We start from the raw sequence: 16,621 nt of genomic DNA, 5'->3' as shown, positions 1-16,621 counted from the left end.
CGACCTATGGACTGTGGCCTGTCAGGCTCCTTTGTCCATGGAATTCTCCCGGCAAGAATACTAGAGTGCCTCCTCCAGGGAATCTTCTCGAACCAGGGATTGAACCCAGGTCTTCTGCATCTCCTGCATTGCAGGCGCATTCTTTGCCACTGAGCCACCAGGGTCTTCATTACCATCCCCCAACCATGGCCCCAGGCAAGTAAAAATAGGCATTTACCATACATCACATGGGTGGCACCAGCTGTCTGGGTGGCCCTGGGCCCCAGGCACACAAAGGCACTCTCCCCATGTGGACATTGTAGGGCCTGCATGTTGCCTCTCAGGAGCCAGGCAAGGGCCAGGCCTTGCTGTGGGACGTGCAGGGTTTGGGCCTCCCAGGCGTGCTGAGCTCTCCCTTTACTGCCCACTTGATCTGAACATTTAACACGTGTACCAGTCAGGGTCCAGCCAGGAAAACTGAAACCACTGTAGGTATTTAGAACAGACAGAATTTAATACAAGGAGATAGTCTCACAGGTGATTGAAGAGCTGGGAAGTGACACAGGAGGCAGGGAGCCCAGGAACCAGCAGCAGCAATCGCAGGCCTCTCCAGATTGACCCAGGCCTGGGGCTGCCTGGTGGGCCCTGGGGCACGCAGGGAGAGCTGTTGGCTCGCACTGCCCCCCCCCAGCAGAGGGAGCAGGGGCAAGAACCCGGGTTCTCCCCCCTCCCACCTGCCCCGCTCCCACTGGCACCTCCCAGGGCGGGGCCTCCCCAGGAAATGACTCAGACTCCGTTTACTCAGGGCCTGTTTCAAGGTGCCTGATAGTGCGCCAGCCACGGTCACCCACCCCACCCTGTGTGGTCCTGCCCGAGAGCTGCCCTGCAAGCAGATACCGCCTCTGCTTCATAGGGATGACGGCGATGAAGGGCAGATAAAAACAGTCTGTCGGGGGAGACGGAGCTAGGGGGTGGAGGAAAGGAGGCAGGACTGCAGGGATGGCAGAGAGATTATGCAGAAGCCTTCCTGGCCAGGAAGCGCCCACAGTCAGCAGAGGTGGGGACTGCCAGGCGCTCCTGCAGCACACTGGATCCAGCCAGGAATTCCCTGCCTGAGCCCCACTTCCTGTCTCAGTCCAGCTGTCCCCACCCACATTGCCCCCTGGGAAGGCCTGGGTTCCTTCACAGCAGAAATTGTTAGCAATGAATCTTTTGTTTCCCCCTCATGCTTGACTCCTGGCTACAGTTTCTTTTGTCTCGCAAAGACCTGCTCGATTCGGTTTTTCATGCTATTTCCACACTGCTGAGGGGCACGTCGGCCTGGGACTTGCTCACGCACAGGCAGTTCAACACTGGTGCTCAGAATCCGGGAACCAGGGTGCTCCCATAAATGGTTTTAAACCCAGTGCTGAAGCCCAGCAGCTCCACGCCTTTGCCTGGCCTCGGGGATCAGAAAGCCCTCCCATTACCTCCTCCCACACTTGGCCTTGCACCCTGGCCAGCTAGCCTGTGCTCCCAGATAAGAAGTGCAGAGAAAGGTGGGCTGTCTTTCACCCAAGCCTCATGTGCAAGGACTGTGTCTCAGGATGGTTGGTTTTTTAGGTGTGACAGTGCTGTGGTGGTTGGGTAGGAGAACTGAAACTGCCTCCAAATCTTTGAGGAAAACACACACACACACACACACACACATTCACATGTAAAGTGAATATGGCAACTTAGTAATTATTAGGTCTTTTTAGTCTGTGCATTTGACTTTTTTAATAAAAAGATTTCCCGTTCCTTCCTTCCTTAAAAAATTTTAATGTATTTAACTATAAAATTGACTTTTTTTTTTGCTTTCAAACCACCAATCATAACTTCTAATCTGAGATAAACTGTGTTGTCACTTTGGATTTACTTAATTCCGTCCAAGAGGAAAAAATAAGGGGAAAAAATAAGGCTTTCTACTTAAATGTAGGTTTTAAGGCAGTATAGAGTAGGGTTTGTCTCGTCTTTTAAGACATGAATGAAGGTCAAGGTTAGGCAGACCTACCCTGTTCTCTCTCTCTCTCTCTCTCTCTCTCTAGGAGAGTAGCTGGTATGGGCGGGGGTGGTGGGGGGAACGGTCCAGGAGGGAAGGCCTAGGGAGAGGGCGGTAACCTGGCTGCAGTGTCTGCAGGAGGCTCACCCCTGCAGGCCCAGCTGCCACAGCCTTGCACAAGCTGTGTGGTCGGGAACAAGGCGTGGCATGGACCCACTGAGATTGTGGAGAAAACGACCAGCACCCTCTGCATCACACACTTAAGTAGCACAGAGATTAGCATGGAGAGTTCAATAAACTGCTCAACGAACTATTGACTAACTTGTGTGGGATGCGGGGCAAAGTGCAAAAGCAAAGGTAACCGTGTTGCAGCCTTTGCCACCTCGGTTTCTGAGTTGTGGACTCGCACAGCCATTCAAAATGGAACGTAAACTGGTATTTCAGCTACTTCTTGCTGAAGTCAGCATGTCAAGCTGGTTTAAAACGTGACTGCATACTTCCCCTGGCTCTGCGCTCTGGGCTGGGCTCAGCTGGGTGGTTCTTCCACCCTGCCAGGTGTCTCCTGGGCTGGAAGGTTCCAAAGAGCATCTTCACTCAGACTTCTGGGGCTTCAGCTGAGGTGGCTGGAACGAGGGGATGACTGGAACACTTGTGCCCCATGTCAGCACAGCAGCTAGACCTCTTTACAGAGTAACTCAGGACTTCAAGAGACAATGTCCCAAGAGGACAGACCCCAGCATTCAAATTTTTATCAAGGCTCTGTGCCCAGCACACCTGCTACCATCCCATTGGCCAAAGCATGTTAGTTATGTGTCCAATCCGGGAATTTACATGCGAGGAAGAGGGCTGAAAGTCAGTGGAGACCACCAATGCATGGACCCACCACAACCAGGAAAAGCCCTGCATACAGCAGTAAATAAACTGCCATGGATCACCCAGGATGAAGCTCTCCTTTCAGTTAGGAAGACACCATGAAGGACTTCAATCATTCATTCATTTAACAAGTATTTCTCGGGAGTGCAGAGACTTCCCTGGTGGCTCAGACGGTAAAGTGTCTGTCTATGCCTGAGACCTGGGTTCGATCCCAGGGTCGGGAAGTTCCCTGGAGAAGGAAAAGGCAACCCACTCCAGTACTCTTGCCTAGAAAATCCCATGGAAGGAGGAGCCTGGTGTCCATGGGGTCGCAAAGAGTCCGACACGACTGAGCGACTTCACTTTCACTTTCTCGGGAGTGCAGATGCTGAGGATTTGGTATGGACGAGACAGGTGAGCTCTTGCTTCTGAGGGCTCTCAAATAGTCCATATGCAGATGAGACGGTTTCCGATGATGACCAGCACTGTAAAGAAAACAGCATAACAGGACAGAGAGTCAGTAGAGGTTGAGGGTGGGTACTTTAGATACAGGGATCAGGAGAGGCGTTTCTTGACGCAGGAAGCTTAGCTGAGACTTAAATGAGAGGGCACCAACCTCGTGGAGATCCAGTTGCAAATGTTCTAGGAGGAGGGAACCAAGGGCGGAGGAAGCGGGCAGGAATGCACCTTGACCAAGTCTCAGCTCCACGTGTTTCAGGGATAGTAGACTGAAACTGTCTAGACTAGGGCGTCTGGAGTATCGGAAAAAGGAGGCAAGGTCCGAGGGAGCAGGCCGGGAGTCGCTGCGCCTCTGAATGCACCCGGAAGTATGACGCGCATCGGGAGCCGTGACCTGTAGTTCCTTGCCCATCGTCCTGCCCCTTCCCGGCCCTCCTCTGCATTTTCAGAACCGTTCTGAGAAGCTATCAAGCTCGGGGGGGGGGGGGGGGGGGGAGGGGGCTGCCAAAAGATCGGGAGGGTGGGGCGCTCAGAAGGAAGTTAAAAAATATCCTAGCGTTGGAGGCTAACTCCCTTGCGCAAACCTCCCACCGCCACCATCGGACACACGGACAAGCCGTCCTGACACAGACTCCAGGCGCTGCTGCCCATTTCTAATTATAACCAACATTTGTTTTCACACACATCATCGCACGTTATCCCTTCGTCCAGCCAGGGCTAGTCCATCCAAGGAAGCAAACATTTGAGCAACCTTCGTGCTAAATCTTGTGCTGAGCAGACTGTGCATCTGGTTAACCTTCCCCCAAGCCTGCGCAGGTTTCACTACTTATCCCCATCTCTCTGTGGAGGATGTAGGCTCAGAGTCACACAGGAAACAGCAGCCCTGCAATTCCAGTCTGAGTCCTTTGATCCCGAGTCGCAGGCTCCACCCCCGGCAGCTTCTGCCGGCTGCTTAGCAGGGCCTGCCCTGGGCAGGTGGCCAGGTTGCGCATTCTCCCAGAGCTCCATCTCCATACAAGGGCCTCCATGAGCCGGAGATAAGAAGGATTGAAAGAAAATGCTTATCGTATTACTTTGAATTTTGTCTTCCTTAGTCAAACCAGTATACCTGGAGTACACCCTGAGCAGATAGGTATATATAGAGGGAATATTACACAATGTGTATAAAAATTTCCCTGTGTATTTACCATACTTTTTCAAATGAACAATTGGATCTATTATTTTCAATTTAGATGTTGTTTACTGGAAACGGTTGCTAGAGATTAAAAAAAAAAATTCAACGTCTTATTTGAAAATGTAACTAATATATTATTTTAAAATAACCTTTTCCAAAATATCCTGGCGGTGCAGTGGTTAGGACACAGTTAACCCTTTCAGTGCCAGGCCCCGGGTCAGTCCCTGGGCGGGGAACTAAGATCCCACAAACTGCGTGTCAAGGTCAAAAATCAAACAAACTCATCCTTTTTCCTGACTTTAAATACATCTATACTTTCCAAAAAGGAAATACATGTATCTCCATCCATATATATACACACACGTAGTTACTTTTATATGTGTATGTAATTCTGTAGTCACATTTAGCACTACTAAAAATGCAATGTGTGTGTTTTTGAAAGTGTTAATTATCTAAACATTTAAAATATATCACAATTTGGAGCCCTGACTTGATATTCCTTCCTATTAGAAGATCAGAAGTGGCTAGAGCTTCTCACAACCCGAGAGGCCCCTGTTCGAGCTGATTTGAACCATATCAAGTCTAGGACTGCGTTTGTTTTTTTGAATTGCAGGGCAAGTGACTTGCTTGGGTCATGTTCAATCTGCAGTCTGTGTTTAGACATGGCACAAACATCCCCAAGAACTCGGAGGAGACTGCCAGGGAAGGCCTGGGCCTCCTTCCCGGAACAGCCTGCTTCAGACCAGCTCGGTGTCTCCTCCCCGCATCCCAGCGACCCCCTGCCATAGGCAGGGCTGGAACCCAGCAGGCTGGATCCTCACTGCGAGGGAACACGGATCACAGCCTCCCCGCCACCCCATTTGCTCTCCAAAGGTCAGCAGCTTGAGACAATGTGTTTTAGGGATTTCCCAATCAGCTAGTATTTAAAAGATGTTTATACTGAAAAAAGAAGATAGAGCCTCTGGCAACTAGGAAAACACAGAATAAAAGTTTTCCCTGGACTCTTTTTTTTTTTTAATTTTTATTAAAGAACAATTGATTTTGAAACTAACAATGTTGTGTTAGTTTCAGGCGTACAGCAAAGTGGTTGAGTTATACATACATAAATCTGGTTTTTTTTTCAGATTCTTTTCTCATAGATTATTACAAGATATTGAATAGAGTTCCCTGTGCTACACAGTAGGTCCTCGTTGGTTATCTGTTTTATATATAGTGAGGATGTGCTAATCCCAAACTCCTTATTTATCCGTCCCTCCACTTTCCCCTTTGGCAGCCATACATTGGTTTTCTGTGTCTGTGGGTCTGTATCTGTTTTGTGTGTAAATTCATTTGCACTATTGTTTTGGGAGGGTGGTTACACAAGCCGATGATGTCACAGGCTCTTTGTCCTTGTCTGATGACTTCACTTAGTCCGATCCTCTCTAAGTCTGTCCATGTCACTGCAGGTGGCTTTCCCTACTCTTTATTTGCCGTTTTCGCAGTAATAGTAAAGAAAATAGAAACTAGAAACCCCAGACATCTCAGCCTTCTTCTTTCTGGTCCTTGTTCATACAGGGTTTATGTTGACAAAGCCGACAGCATTTGTGTTGTCTTTTCACCTAATGTCAACAATTCCATAAAAGAGCACCTCGCTTCTCAGAGAGGAAGGGTTACTTTTTATTCTAAGGTGTTGTAATATTACATACAGTTTGGGGAAAGCGAAAAAAATTGTTCATAAACCTGCCCTCCTTACTGAACCACTTTACTTTTTGCATTTTCTATCTGTGCTTTGTTCACTGCATCTGTATTTTGCATATTTTATATAATAGAACTATTCTGGTTATTGCCCACAAGCATTCACAGGTTTATAAAAAAAAATGTATACTCCTACATTCTACAAAACTCTTAAAAACCTGTTTTGAGTTCTTACAAATCCTTATCCACATGCATATTTCATTTTTTCCACTAGCAATAAAAGCATGGATTCAATTTATTGTTTTTATCCTATTTTATATTATAAAACACTTAGTGATTCCCTATACTCTTTATTACTTTTTTCTTAAACTTTGTTTAAGACTTGAAAGAATTATAAAAGTAATTCATGCTGATTCTTACAACTGAAATAATTCAAAATTTTGTGAAAGGAAAATCATATATGCCCTACGCCCTACTCCAGTCCCAACCCCTGAAGTAATAAATGCTAACAGCCTAGTGTGCTCAATGCATATTTTTCCTGTCTTTCAGATACACATACCGTGTTTAAAAATATACACTTATTTTTTTTTACAAAAAATGGAATACTATGCACATGTCTTGACAACTTGCTTTTTTTTTTTAAACCATAACATGCATATTCCTTAAGACCAAAAGATACTAACCTTTTCTTTTAGGTGGGTTTATTTTACGTTAAGAATGTATTGTAATTTATTCATTTACTTCCCTGATGACAAATATTTCCATCATCCATAGTTTTTTTATCTCTAAGAAATGTTGGGAGAAAACAGCCATCGGCATATGTTCTTCTATACGGGTACTTTTATATCTGTAAGTCTGCTTATCCAAAATGGAATTTGCAAGATAAAAAAACATATATATTTGTATTTTAAAAATTTTAAATCAACTTTTTGCAGCCATCATGGACATGTGCTAAAATGCTCCCATTTAACTGTAAGAGTCAGTGAGGTTTGATGAGTATAGTCACCAGTGTCAACACCAACACAACTCAGGCACAAACCTTTCCATCCCCTAAAAAGGTCCCTCTTGCACCTCTGCAGGAACGCCTCCCCCTCCCCCACTGCCCAGGAGGGTTTCCCCTTCCTGGAACTTCACGTACCTGAGATTTCCCTGCGTGTCTCGCCCAGGTCTGGCTTTTCCACTTGGCCCAACATCCTGGACACTCATCCACCTCATAGCTAATGTCAGAAGTTTCTTCCTTTTTGCTGTCAAGTGTGGTTTTCAGAGAACCAAGTTCCTTTCCAGAAAAGTCACAGCTGGCCACGTTCCTACCAGCAATGAACAGGAATGTCTTTTTCTCCGAATCTCTACAGGCACTGGGTGTTATTCTTTTCAGTTTTTGCCAACTCCTCAGATGAAAATGAGGCTGCTGTTGCTGCCTGAGTTTGCATTTCCTTGAGTGCCGAGAGTGTGCTGCTTCTGTTTTCATTTATTTGTTTATGGCTGTGCTGGGTCCTCGTTGCAGGGAGCTGCAGCGTGTGAGCCTCTCTCTTGTTGCGGCGCGCGGGCTCTGGGGCGCTCCCTCTGCAGCAGTGGCGGCATGTGGGCTTGGTGTGGGGCTTGGGCTTTAGAGAGCAGGCTCAGTGGTGGTGGCGCAGGGTCCTCGTTGGTCCCCAGCCTGTGGGATCTTCCCAGATCAGGGATATGGCCCATGTCTCCTGCGTTGGCAGGCTGTCTCTTTACAACTGAGCCACCAGGGAAGCTCTGGGGTTGTGCTTCTTGCGTTCTCTCTTTTATGGATTATCTGTCAGACCACTGGCTTGTTTTTCTATTGGATTTTAATTTGTAGGAATGCTTTGTTTACTATAGATCTTAACTTCTGTTGTAGACAGTATCATATTTTTCTGCTCTATCCTTTGTCTTCTAACTTTTAAAGTGTTTTTTGTCTTAAAACTTAGAATGTCAAGTAGTCAAATACGCATATCTTTGCTTTTATGGCTTCTGGATTCCTTGATAAGCGTAATATCTATATGCTGCCGTGTTCTATCTCTTCACTTGACATGTAAGCGTTTCTCGTGTGAGTGCTTAGTCACTCAGTCGTGTCCTACTCTTTGCAACCCGTGGACTGCAGCACACCAGGGTCCTCTGTCCATGGGATTTCCCAGGCAAGAACACTGGTGTGGGTTGTCATGCCCTCCTGCAGGGGACATTCCTAACTCAGGGATTGAACCCGCATCTCCTGCAGCTCCTGCGTTATAGGCGGATTCTTTACCGCTGAGCCACCGGGAAAGCCCTTCTCGTGTATTTCCACCTTCACAACTGTAATTGTTAAAGTGGCCCTTTGTCACACCCAGAGATAGCCCATAAAGTAATTAAAATTATTATTCTCTTGGATAGTTGATTTAATTATATATTAATAATTATTAATTTAATTACTTTCAATAATTTCCCAAGAGTAATGGCCTAGGTTTTGAAGGTATTTTGTAATTTTTATTTTTTGGCTGCACTGCACAGCTTGTGTGATCCTCTTCCCTGATCAGGGATCGAACCCACACCCTTGACAGTGAAAACGCAGAGTCTAACCACCAGACTGCCAGGGAATTCTGTATTATGTGATTTTAAAAATATGTCAGTAATCTAGAGAAATACTCCAGGCCAGAATACTGGAGCAGGTAGCCTGGGTCGGGAAGATCTCCAGCAGATCTTCCCGACCCAGGAATCAAACCGGGGTCTCCTGCATAGCAGGAGAATTCTTTACCAACTGAGATATCAGGGAAGCCCAACAGAGAAATACCAGCACAGCGTCTTGAATGGTTTCATCATCTGAGTGTAAATCGGGTCCAGTGACAGACACAGAGGTTCAAGGCATGACGCATCAGCCCCGGGTGTGCCTGGAAGCCCTGCTTCCTGGTTTGTGTCACAACAAAACCCCAAACACTGTTACCTGCTCTGTGCACCCCACACCTCATCTGGGGGTCCCGTCCCTCCCCTCTCCCTACCCCCACGTCCTCTTTACAGCTGCCTGATGTTCAAGCTGGTTTTAGAAAAGGCAGAGGAACCAGAGATCAAATTGCCAACATCCGCTGGATCATGGAAAAAGCAACAGAGTTCCAGAAAAACATCTATTTTTGCTTTATTGACTATGCCAAAGCCTTTGACTGTGTGGATCACAATAAACTGTGGAAAATTCTGAAAGAGATGGGAATACCAGACCACCTGACCTGCCTCTTGAGAAATCTGTATGCAGGTCAGGAAGCAACAGTTAGAACTGGACATGGAACAACAGACTGGTTCCAAATAGGAAAAGGAGTTCGTCAAGGCTGTATATTGTCACCCTGGTTATTTAACTTATATGCAGAGTACATCATGAGAAACACTGGGCTGGATGAAGCACAAGCTGGAATCAAGATTGCTGGGAGAAATATCAATAACCTGAGATATGCAGATGACACCACCCTTATGGCAGAAAGTGAAGAGGAACTAAAAAGCCTCTTGATGAAAGTGAAAGAGGACAGTGAAAAAGTTGGCTTAAAGCTCAACGTTCAAAAAACAAAGATCATGGCATCCGGTCCCATCACTTCATGGGAAATAGATGGGGAAACAGTGTCAGACTTTATTTTTGGGGGCTCCAAAATCACTGCAGATGGTGATTGCAGCCATGAAATTAAAAGACGCTTACTCCTTGGAAAGAAAGTTATGACCAACCTAGATAGTGTATTCAAAAGCAGAGACATTGCTTTGCCAGCAAAGGTTCGTCTAGTCAAGGCTATGGTTTTTCCTGTGGTCATGTATGGATGTGAGAGTTGGACTGTGAAGAAGGCTGAGCGCCGAAGAATTGATGCTTTTGAACTGTGGTGTTGGAGAAGACTCTTGAGAGTCCCTTGGACTGGAAGGAGATCCAACCAGTCCATTCTGAAGGAGATCAGCCCTGGAATTTCTTTGGAGGGAATGATGCTGAAGCTGAAACTCCAGTCCTTTGGCCACCTCATGCAAAGAGCTGACTCATTAGAAAAGACTCTGATGCTGGGAGGGATTGGGGGCAGGAGGAGAAGGGGACGACAGAGGATGAGATGGCTGGATGGCATCACTGACTCGATGGACGTGAGTCTGAGTGAAGTCCGGGAGTTGGTGATAGACAGGGAGGCCTGGCGTGCTGCGATTCATGGGGTCACAAAGAGTCGGACACGACTGAGCGACTGAACTGAACTGAAAGAAGCCAGGGGCTGAGCGGTGGAGCCACGACTGGGTCCCAGCTCTGACCTGACCGGAAGCCTGGTCCTCTGGCCGTATCCATGAATAATGTTTGTACAGCACAGATCCCTTCCCAGTTTACAAAGGCCCTTTCTCAGCCTTTGATGTCGGAATCCCTCCCTGCTTTTCTCAGCCCAGTGAATGCCTTCTCATTCTTCAAGACGCAGGAAGACATCTCCTCCCAGCAGCGTCCCCTCACTCTCCCGGATGGTCTTAGCGCTTGCACTGTGCTTTAGTCCCTCCTTTACATCAGTCTCCCCGACTGCACCCAGCCTCTGCACACTGCTGCGGGTTTCCCTGGAGGAGTGCATAAGTGCCTTTGCAGGTGGAGCCTGGGGATGGGCCTGTGGCAAGGTGAGGTTAATAAGGGGGCAGAGTGGAGATGCGCAATAGAACTGGGAAGGCTGGCAGGGGCTGGGCCGCTGAGACCCTTGCTTGCCAGGCAACAGGCTGGGCATTGTCTCCTGGTCAGTGTGGAGCCAGTGGAGGGCTAGAATGTGACTCGGCTTGGGTGAGCAGTGCCTGTCTGCAGGCTGGTGACAGTGAGGGCCTAGCAGAGGCAGCTGAGATGAAAGAAAAGGAAGGGGCTGGATTCAAGAGAAAAACTGCATTTTGAAACAATAAGTCTTAGCCACTCGGTGTCCACGCGGCTGCACCCGCTCAGCCCCCAGCTTGTTTAGGCAGCTGTAGAGAGGACATAGGAGTGAGGAGGGGAGAGACAGGACCCCAAGACGAGGTGTGGGGGCGCACAGAGGGGGCACCATTGCTTGGGGTTGTTTCTGCCACAAACCAGGAAGCGGGTTCCAGGCACACCCGGGGCTGATGTGCCATACTTTGAACCGCTGCTCTTCAGGAATGCCTGGACTGATGTCTCCCCTTGAGGACTTCCCCCGCCAGCCCGCCTGGGGTGTATCCGCAGTTTGGGGCTGGATGTGGCCGGGGGGCGGGGGGGGGGCTGCGGTCAGCAGTTGAGAGGAGAGGCAGGCTCTGGGGCTGGTCTGCCTGGGCTGATGCGTGAGCCAGCGCTCGATGTCTGCGTGCTTTTCAGCTTCAAAGTGAGAGGAGCGTTGTGTTGTGGCGTGTGAAGGGGTAAGAGCTGAGGAAGGCAGAGTGCTGGGCACAGGAGGAGCTCCCGGGAAGTATAAAGTATCGTGGGCGTCAGAATACTGCAGCTTAGCCCAGAGAAGCGCGTGCTTGCGCTGGCCTGGAGCAGCCCTAAGAGCCAGAGAAGAGCGGGGAAGGCAGGGCGCGCGCCCCAGCAGCACCGACGGAGAGGGCGCAGGGGCCTGCTTGCAGGCGAGGAGAGGTCACCGCGGACTCGCGACCTGTGGATCTCGTCTCTTCTCCTTTGTGGCCAGCTCCCAAATATTCCTTAAATGAATGAGTGCTTCCAAAATATTTTTTAAATATTTGGAAACTTTTTTTGATTCTTTAAAAACTTTAAAAATTTTTGTCTAATTTTTAAAAGGTTACTTTGCATTTACAATTATTACAAAATATTGGCTATATCCTTTGTTTTTATAGTACATCCTTGAGCCTATCTTACACTCAACAGTTTGTTACTGCCCACTCCCTCTATATTGCCCCTCCCCCAGATTATTTTTTATTTAAAAATGAATACATGTTCCAAAATTTCCTACATTCACTAAAGAAACTTAAGACAATAGACACTGTCAAAGCTATTTAGTGAACTGAGTTATAGTCATGCCACTTGCTACGAGAGCGTTGATATAGAAACATAGGCAGCCTTTTCAAATTCCTTATATTTATCATGAAATTATTCAACCTAACACAAGATTGTCTGATATGCAAGTGTCTAATCTTCCCAAGCTTCCTGTTACACAGATCTCTGTGGGGTAGGCGCAGAGGCCCTCCCTGGTCCTGTAACTTCTAGTGTCCCGTTAGGGGGGGCCCTCCCCTCCCCCAGCTGCCCAGGCCTTTGACCGCTGCAGGGTGGACCGAGGCCAAGGCCTCCCCCACATCCAGAGCTGGAGCCTGGAGGACAGCCTGCCGCTCTGGGCACAGATGCCACCACCCGGGGGCCCCCCCGCTGCGGGCAGCTGTGACGTGAGGGCTCTGTGAACACAGCAGGCCCTGGGGATGACGGCGCTCGTCGGGCTCTGCGGAGGGTCTGAGGAACATGCAGACAGCAGCCCCCTGTGCTGTGTTGAGTGGACTCACCCTCGGGTAAGGCAGCATCCCGTGGGCTAGTAATCGCTAAGATCCTGTGCCCTGTGAGACTTCCCTGGGGGTCCAGTGGCTGATTCTGGGCTCCCGGTTCAGGATCCCCTGATCCCACGCGCCACAAGTAAAAGACAACACTCGCTGCAGGTAAGAGCTGGTGCAGCCAGTAAACACGTGTTGAGAAGAGAGCCCGTGCCTGGCTCATGCACAGACCCATTCGACACGGATGAGCCAAGAGGAGGAAAAGCAGAGTCTCGTAACCCCACCACTGTGCTCCGTGGAGGTTGCATGTGTTGTATGGATATGTTGTTACGTCTTACAGAGATGTGCAAAGACATGTTTGGAAAAAAGTTAAAACTATAGCAATAAAAATGAGATAAAACTACGCATATTGTTATATACCTTATTTTTTACTTAAACATAATCGATATATTTCTGGGCTTGTCATTTATTAACTAGGTGGTTTTGAACAAGTTACTTCTCTCCCTGTGCTTCAGTATTCTCATCTATAAACAACATGTATTTTATCACAGTTATGTGAGGGTTAAATGAGGTAATACACATGGAGCACATAATTGGGGTTCACTAAATGTTACTTACTATTTAGTTCAGTCGCTCAGTCGTGTTCGACTCTTTGTGACCCCAGGGACTGCAGCACGCCAGGCTTCCCTGTCCATCACCGACTCCCAGAGTTTACTCAAACTCATGTCCGTTCATTCAGTGATGCCATCCAACCGTCTCATCCTCTGTCGTCCCTTTCTCCTTCCGCCTTCAATCTTTCCCAGCATCAGGGTCTTTTCCAGTGAGTCAGTTCTTTGCATCGGTGGCCAAAGTATTGGAGTTTCAGCTTCAGCTGAAACTATTACTAGTTACTATTATTAAGTCATTAAATATTCTTCCTCAAAAGTTTAAATGGCTGTATAGCAAGCATTCCACTGTATTGATAACACTGTGTCCATGTTTTAGTCACTCGGTCATGTCCAACTCTTTGCAACCCTGTGGACTGTAGCCCGCCAGGTCCTTTGTACTTGGGGATTCTCCAGGCAGGAATACTGGAGTGGGTTGCCATGCCCTTCTTCAGGGTTCTTCCCAAAACAGGGATTGAACCCAGGTCTCCTACATTGCAGGTGGATTCTTTACTGTTTGAGCTACCCGGGAAGCTTTTATTGATAACACTGACATCTGTTAAATAAATATGTAGGTTTATATAATATATAAGTATACTTGTGTGTTATTTATATTATACATTACATATGTGGTAAATATCTGGCATATGAATTGATATAATAGCATGTATATATCCTGCTGTATGTTTCCAGGTATGCTATTATATCAGTATATGGCTGGATGGCATCACTGACTCGATGGACATGAGTCTGAGTGAACTCCGGGAGCTGGTGATGGACAGGGAGGCCTGGCGTGCTGCGATTCATGGGGTCGCAAAGAGTCGGACACGACTGAGCGACTGATCTGATCTGATATATATATTTAAATATATATAAAACCTATTCCTTAAGACATGTAGATTGTTTCTTCTTTTTCACTATTATAAACAATAACCTCAGTCTTATTTGGGCTGCTGTGACCACCTGGCTGGTTTAAACAACAGGCTTTTGTTTCTCATAGTTCTGGAGGCTGACAACTCAAGATCAAGGGTTCCGGCAGAGCTGGTGTCTGCTGAGGGTCCACTTCCTGGTTTGCAGACAGCTCTCCTGTCATTGTACTCTCAGATAGCAGAAAAGGAACCTGCTCACTCTCTGACCTCTTCTTATAAAGGCACTAATCCTCCTTAAGAGGGCTCCACCCTTCTGAGCTAATTACCTTCTAAAGGTTCCACAGCCCAGTACTCTTAGTGCCACATTGCTGATTAGAGTTTCAGTATGAATGTTGAGAGGGCACGAACACGAAGTCTGTAACAGCCATCCTCACTGAGCGTGCGTGTAAGTCAATAGTTGTGCACATCACTGAATAGTCCCTTAGGATAATACCCAGAAGTATTCATCTTGGGCTCTGTTGCCCTGGGACACGTGGGATCTTAGTTCGCCAACCAGGAATCAAACCTGCTTTTCCTGCATTGCAAGGTGGATTCTTAACCACTGGACCCCACGGAAGTCCCAGCTTCACCCACTTCTGGATGCTGCACCGAGGGGAGCTGTGCAGCGCCTGTGACTGGAGGCGCGTCGTGCTGCGGCAGGAGTCGCACCGATTCTTGGTCGTCGCAGTGTAGTGTCCCGCTGCCACACCTGTCTTGTTGACCCCTCCTAGTTGCTTGTACATTCAACGATGCATTACGACACCCAGATTCTCTTCAGTATCTCAGACTTGCGTTTGTGGACTAAGAGTAGGAAGAACAACTGCTATTGCCTCTGAATAGTTTCTCTAGGAAAATCCTAATACTGTAATGAGCACTGAAATTATTGCATAACTCATCCTCAAAACTCTTAGCTTGGGTGCATTAAATTTTTTTTTCATTTATGTCTCAAGAAACCTTAAAGGCTGCCCCAGGTGCCCTGATGGGAATAAAATCATCAGCTGAAAATGTCAGGAAAATGTTCTCCTTTGAAGAAGGTTTCTTCTGTCTTGCTGTATTTTGTGCCCGAGTTTAGTCCCCATAGCCTGGAACTCAAAACAGTCTTGGAGATCCCAGTCCGGCCCTCTCATTTTACAGACGAGAAAAGAGAGGCACAATGGTTGGTCCGTGGTCACTCTGTTAGCTGGTGGCAGAGGAGACCCAGAACCTCTGTCCTCTTGACGCCAAGTCCAGTGGCCTTTCTGTGTCCCGAGCCGTGACTTTGGCCAGCCCTGCCTCTGCTCGCTCTCCTACCTCTCAGAGTTCATAAGATTACCAAGCAGACAACCCAGTGAGAGCCCAGATGACTCAGAGCTGAGGCCTTGGAAGGAGCAGGGTGGGGCAGTAGGCGGTGCAGGAGCGACCAGTTCCTCACTGGACGAGGCAACGCTCTCAGACTGGGAATTGGCGAAGGCGCGGTGGAGCTGGGCCGGAAGGACTGGGCGTCAGCAGGAGCAGGAGGAGCCTGGAGAGGAGGCCCCGCCCACCAGGTGGGCGTGCACCTTGAGTTCCGCAAAGCTCTGTTACCGCTGAGGGACTTCTGTCGGCTTGGTTTTGTTTACTTGTTCATTTTGGTGGGGAAAGATATATGTATGTAATTTGCCGTTTTCACGTTCTAGATTGTGCCATTCAGTGGCATTAATCACAGAGTTGTGCAGCCATCTACTACTATCTACTTCTAAAACTTTCCCGTCACCCCAGACAGAAACTCTGTCCCATGAAGCAAGAGCTCCCCACCTCCCTTGCTCCCAGCCCTCAGTAACCTTTCATCCACTTGGTGCCTCTATGAATTTGCTTGATACAGATAGTTCATGTAAGTGGAATCGGGTAGTAGTTGTTTTTTGTGTCCAGCTTATTTCATTTATGAATGTTTCGAAGATTTGCACGTTAGAGAGTGCATCAGAACTTCATCCGTGTGTGTGTGTGCGAGCACTGAATATATCGTGCTCTCGTTTTCATTTTGGTAAAATATATGGAATATAAAACTTACCATTTTACCATCTGTTGAGTGCTCAGTGAGCGGTATTAAGTACATTCGTATTGTTGTGTAACCGTCACTGTCCATCTTAAGAGTTTTCTTATCTTTCCAAACTGAGATTCTGTCCCCATTAAACACTGACTTCCCCCACCTCCACCACTTCTTCAGCCCCTGCCAACCCCCATTCTACTGTCCGTCTCTATAAAATTGACTCCTCTTGGGACCGCATCTAAGTGAAGTCAGACAGTGTTTTTTCTTTTGTGACAGCTTATTTCACTGAGCATGGTAAAGAAATCGGCCTGCAACATGGGAGACCTGGGTTCGACCCCTAGGTTGGGAAGATCCCTGGAGAAGGCAATGACTACCCACTCCAGTGTTCTGACCTGGAGAATTCCATGGACTGTATGTCCGTGGGGTCACAAAGGGTCTGACACAACTGAGCGACTTTGACTTTTAAAGCGCCTTTCACTTTTAATGTCTTTTGAGGTGCATCCGTGTTGT

The 16,621-nt window shown here is 47.8% G+C and overlaps 1 long non-coding RNA gene across 2 annotated transcripts; it reads right to left on the bottom strand.

Moving 5' to 3' along the window:
* Nucleotides 1-1,711: 1,711 nt before the first annotated feature.
* LOC147348758 (uncharacterized) lies at nt 1,712-7,899 on the bottom strand. 2 transcript variants are annotated; one of them, XR_015151915.1, is made up of 2 exons: nt 7,297-7,899; nt 1,712-3,336 (listed from the first exon to the last, which is right to left on the bottom strand). It is a non-coding gene; the product is annotated as an uncharacterized LOC147348758 (long non-coding RNA). The 2 variants fall into 2 exon arrangements; XR_015151914.1 differs by lacking the exon at nt 7,297-7,899 and adding an exon at nt 3,468-4,237.
* Nucleotides 7,900-16,621: the final 8,722 nt, after the last annotated feature.

This window comes from Bos grunniens, chromosome 22 (genome assembly GCF_055505025.1).
Source record: "Bos grunniens cultivar Pamir isolate PY7600 chromosome 22, Bosgru_T2T1.0, whole genome shotgun sequence".
Taxonomy (NCBI): Eukaryota; Metazoa; Chordata; class Mammalia; order Artiodactyla; family Bovidae; genus Bos; species Bos grunniens.
Note: the sequence above shows the minus strand (reverse complement) of the source record. Positions and strands in the feature narration are given on the sequence as shown.